We start from the raw sequence: 5,783 nt of genomic DNA on the forward strand, positions 1-5,783 counted from the left end.
GAGTACAGCGCCCAGAATCCCCACCTGGGTCACTGGAGGTGATGCTGAGTAGGGCCACGCCTACATCCATGCCTTGGCTCTACCAATAGGGGACAAGGTACCATGCCATAGTCTTTGATTCAGGGCATATACTACATCCCAGAAAATGCCACCCTATACCAGAAGGGCATCATCTCCAAGCTGGAGCCTCAGAGATGCCTTCAGAAGGCTCTGGCATCACTTTCTCAGGCATCAGCTTCTGAGTGCTGCAGAGAGGACTACTAGACCCATGACCTGGTATCCCTCCTCTGCTGCGAAGTGGGCTGCCTGATCTAAGGTGGTGGCAAGTAAGCAGAGCTCCATGTTGGGGATCAAATATTGTAAGATGGATTGTGGTGCTGGCCAACACGCTACAGGCAGGGAAGCAGAATGTGTGTTGCCTCCAGGCAAGATGAATTGCTCCCGCTTCCAGAGTGAAGGGATCCAGTGTCATCAGCTCGCCACCAACTCTTTCATCAGTCACTTTGAAAGATTAGAGGTTCGGTTTTGGTTTCTGTGGCTCGCAAATTGGCCCTTCGGCTGTGGCAGTGGCTCAGCCTTGGCGAGTTGGAGCCCTTCTATCTGGCACACACAGAGCCTCTACCCCTGCCACCAATGGCCTTTCCCTTTGTGAGCCCGCTGTGCCGGCACTGGGACAACCGATGGCAGAGGCTCGAACAGACAGGAGCTGACCGAGTCGTTCTCTCTCCTTGCCTGTGTCATGCCTTTTCTGGGTTGTTTCTCTCTGGCAGATATTAACATCTGTGCCAGGATCTTCACTGGGTGCCAAATCCTATAGACACAGTCACATGTCTCTTCCCCAGGTCTCTGTATTCTCAACCTTCCTCCTTCCACGCCCTGACCAACCCATCAAGTCACACAAGACTGCCCAAGAGCCAATGTGGAGTCTGATTTCAGGATACTTCTCTTTCCACACTGCCTGAAGCCCTGTCCACTGGGAGAGCTTCCCCCTTACCTCCATCTCTCACCACCACCCTGAATGAGGCAGCAGTACATCTGCAGCCAGTTTTTATTTTGCACCCACGTTTCAAGCTCACTTACCCCTGCACCAAGCTTAACCTTTCCCCTCCGCTGTCAGGTGACCACAAGGCACTCTCCCATGTGCCTCTGAGTGCACTCTAAGGGAAGGGCGCTGGTGTGGGGGTGATGGCGACATGGGACTGTGGGCCGCAGCTTCATCATCAAATCATTCCTTTCCTCATGTTGCTGCCCCTCATTTATGCTGTGACTTGACCCTGGTTCTTGCTCTGGAATTCAGGAGGGAGGTGGGGACATAGCCTAGGGCAGGGATGTGTGTGTTGTCTGGCAAGATAGAGGTTCCACTGATCCCACAGGGAGCTCTGGAGCTAGGATGTCCCTTTGGCATCATCCTGAATTGAGGTAGACTGGCCCCTTTACCTCCATATTGTCCAGACATCGGCTGCAAGCTGCCTCCAGAGAGAGTCGCCACAACCTCGGCCAGCATAGTCAATGCCCAGAGAAGTTCTCAGCTGTGAGCTGCGAGCAATGGCTCTCCCAGCAGCCGGGGCTGCGAGTGCCTCGCTCCAGAAGGGGGATCTAATGCTAGAGAGCATCCAGCGCTCTGTTCAGCCGCCAAGAATACAGAGAAGATCCTACAGGCCCTCCAGACGGAAAAAAAGAGTTAGAAAAAAAATAAAGTTAGAAAACAGCATTTTATTTTTAAAAAATTCCTTCCTTTTGTAAATGTTTGTTAAAATCATCCCTTCATCAGTTAAGGGATCAATTCAAAGACTACTGGTTGGGGTAGTACTAATTCTACTATATCAAAACAACTCGCTTTATTAAAGTAAGCCTCGTAGGAGTAGGATTTGGGGTTGTCCTGTACAACTAACTGCTCCCTGGAGTCCTCTACTTCCCCTCAAAGGAGAAAAAATAAGAACGAGAAAAAGAGCAGCTGAGGTACAGAGGAAGGATCGCTCTGAAGTGAGCAGAGGAACGCGGGGCCCATGCAAGACTGTGGGGCTTCTTGTGGATCGCCCCAAGTGCTCTCAATACCAAGCAGCTTCCAAGTCTTATCACAAGACAGTGACCATCATGTATTGACAGCTTACATTTGTTGAGTAGGAAAATGTCCCAGGGCCTTCTCCCTGCTCTGCCACACGTGGAGGCGCAGGGCTGGGGCTGTGTTCTGTGGGAGAAATCCGCGGGATCGCGCTGGTGGGGAGATGCCTGGTGGGGCGAGGCCTTTGGTTTACTGGATGTGACTTTGGTCAACGCTCTGCAGCTTTGGCCTGCTCTTCTCTAGCGCCCTCTGCTGGAGGACCTCAGGAACTCTCTATTGAAGATACGTAATGAATATTTTTCAGTTTTTGGGCTTTTCTAGTGGGGGATTCCAGGTGCTGTCTCCAAAGCCCAGAACCTCCCCAAGAGGAGCAGCTGTCAGGAGACATTCTAGAAGGCAGAGAGGAGAATTCTGCCTCAGTCTGGTCTGAGAAGGGGCTAGGAGCCTCTCTGGTGGGTAAGAACCCAACTCCAGCATTGTCCCCCCCCCGACACTGTGGGCGGTGAGGGAGGCCGGGGTGCAGGCCTGCCTCCAGCGTGATTAGCTGTCTCAGGGGACAAATTCATCAACAAGCGCACCATGAGGGGATTCCGCCTCTCTTCCCTTCTTGCTTTGGGGGTGGAAACAAGATTTATTCTTGCAATTGAAGGGGCTAAGTATGTTATACCAAACCTATGATTTATTTTGTTATATTTTATTATTTTTTGAGACAGGGCCTCACTCTGTTGCCCCAGCTGGAGTGCAGTGCTCACTGCATGCTCAACTGTGGCCTCGACCTCCCAGGCTCTGCTGATTCTTCCACCTCAGCCTCCCGAGTAGCTGGGACTACAGGCACCCACCACTATGCCCCACTAATTTTTGTATTTTTATTTTATTTTTTGAGACAGAGTCTCACTCTGTCACCCAGGCTGGAGTGCAGCACTGCAATCTCGGATCATTGCAACCTCTGCCTCCTGGGTTCCAGTGATTCTCCTACCTCAACCTCATGAGTAGCTGGGATTACAGGCACGCACCACCACAGCCAGATAATTTTTGTATTTTTAGTAGAGCTGGGGTTTCACCATGTTGGCCAGGCTGGTCTCGAACTCCTGATCTCAGGTGATCTGGCTGCCTCAGCCTCCCAAAATGCTGGGATTACAGGCATGAGCCACGGCACCTGGCCATATTTTTGTATTTTTAGTAGAGACAAGGTTTTGCCACGTTGGCCAGGTCTTGAACTCCTGGCCTCAAGTGATCCTTCCATCTTGGCCTCCCAAAGTGCCGAGATTACAGAAATGAACCACCTCACCCGGCCTAGAATTTATTTTTATATCGGTCTTCCCAAGTGACAAGTGCTGTTCTATAGAACGCTCACTTGAAATTATGCACACGGAACTTTTTGCTGAGAACAGAAGATCCCCATGTTCAAATATGACTCCTGTGGAATGTGCTTGCATGCCTCCTCTGGAGACTGTAAGCTTCAGGTGGAAGCTTGGAACTTAGGATTTCATTATTCTGTGGATGCAGGGATTGATGGATGACAAACAAATGGCACATTCCTTTTTTTCTTTTTGCTCGTATTTTTATAAAAACATTTTAAGTCTACTGTACATACAGAAATATGGACAAATAATAATTGTATAGCTTGATGAAGCTTCTCAAATTAAACTCACCTCTGTAAACAGCACCTGGGTCCAGGAAGAGAACATCCCCAGGCAGCCTCTCGTGCCTTTCGCCATGAAGATGACCACTCTCCTGATTCTAACAGCAAGGATTCCTGTGACCAGCTTTTGTCCTTTGCACAGATAGAACTACACGGTGTGTTCTCATCAGTATCTGGCTTTTTCGCTCCCTATCAGGAGTGTAAGATTTACCCACATTTTTGTGTGCGTAGATTATAATTATGGCAGTATAATCTCTTATCATAACGAATTAGTTTGTGTTCTCCCAGAAGAGACCCTGAGCATGGATCCTAGTGTAAGAAGTTTATTGGGCGATGAAGAAAACCCTGGCAAATGAGGTGAATTAGGAAGAGAGACAAGGAAAGGCAGGTGGCCAATAATAGCTGTGTTATACAGCAAATTACCACTGTGGGCACCTGAAGCTCAATCCCGCAGGTACCTCTGGGAGATGGCGTGGAGATGCCTTGGAGGGATGCAGGGGTCGCGTATTCACATCCAAGCTCCATGCAGTCACTGGCTGCTGGGCAAGGACCGGCTGTGTGAATGCCCTGTCACTCCCAACCGGCTGCAGGGACAGGTACATGGGCTCTGGTGTTCGAGAAAGCTCTTGGAGGAAGAACAGCAGTGAAGGCAGTGGGAACTCAGGGAAGAGGGAGAGGGAGAGGAATCTGGGCAGTCAGAATCTGCTACAGAGTCCGTGGATCAGGGTTTTACATGACGCTTCTGTACTCAGCAAAGAACATTCTGGACCAGGTACTTGCCCTTCCTTAGAGAATATTTGCTGTGTTCACCCATCCCACGTCCTTTCATTCTCTTCCCACTTTTCCTTTTGCAAAGCTACACTTTGCTCGGATGCAGACAGCCTTAGTGGGTCTATCAAATGCCGCCAAGTCTGGGTCTTGACCTAAGCTAAGCCAGCCAAAACCTGTCCTTTGGGGCAGGAAAGGGCTGGGACTGCCTTCTTCTAGAATAGTGCCCCCATCAGTTCTCGCTGTCTGGTTTCCTGGGATTGCCCGGCTTCTTCTTGTCACTTGCTAGTGAAAGTTTTCCTCAAGGTTCTGTGAACTGCCCCATATTCTTCTAATAAATTCCTCTTTTTGGTAGTCTAAGTCCAGGCCCTCCAAGCCACAGATGCCAAGGTGGAATTAGATTTCTAAGAGATTTATTGGAGAAATTGTGGAGGGCACCAGAGGAGGCTGGCAGACCCTTCAGCCAACATGCAGGTCTGACCCCTGTGGAGGAGGGAGGGAGGGAAGGAAGGAAGGAAGGAAGGAAGGAAGGAAGGAAGGAAGGAAGGAAGGAAGGAAGGAAGGAAGGAAAGGAGGGAGGGAGGTGAAGGAAGGGGAGGGGAGGGGAGGGGAGGGGAGGAGAGGGGAGGGAGGAAGAAGGGCACCAGAGGAGACTGGTAGACCCTTCAGCCAACATGCAGATCTGACCCCTGTGGAGGATGGAAGGAAGGAAGGAAGGAAGGGAGGGAGGGAAAGAGGGAAGGAGGGAGGGAGGGAGGGAGGGAGGGAGGGAGGGAGGAGGACACCAGAGGAGGCCGGCAGATACTTCAGCCAACAGGCAGGTCTGACCCCTGTGGAGGAGCGAGGAAGGGAGGAGGGAGGGAGGGGAGGGGAGGTGAGGGGAGGGGAGGGAAGGGAGATTTGATAGGTAAAGTTTTTGCAATGCAATTCTCAAAGAGTTTTGGCAAGTCTGATGGGGGTGGGGGTGGTCCTTAAGCCAAAATTAGTTGGGTCTCAAAGAATAAATCTGCCTTAATATCCCAGGTGCTTTTAGTCATTGGCTGGAAACAGTCCATAGAAGTGTAGCCTTTGGGCATAAAGTCAGGGGCAGCACCTGGAGCCTTTGGTCAATTATGCTCGCTGCAGCAGGAAACCTGAGAGGCACATTTTACAGCTGTCGCGTTGCCTCAGTTAACAAGACAGCAGCCAAGCCTGCACCAGCTGATACAGTTCCTTTACCTCTATAGCTGTTTCTCTTTAATATATATAATAAATTTAAATGCAAATTGCCTTTCTCCTTGATTTATTTGGATAATTAATAGTATATGGCAT

Source organism: Macaca thibetana, chromosome 10 (genome assembly GCF_024542745.1).
Source record: "Macaca thibetana thibetana isolate TM-01 chromosome 10, ASM2454274v1, whole genome shotgun sequence".
Classification (NCBI taxonomy): Eukaryota; Metazoa; Chordata; class Mammalia; order Primates; family Cercopithecidae; genus Macaca; species Macaca thibetana.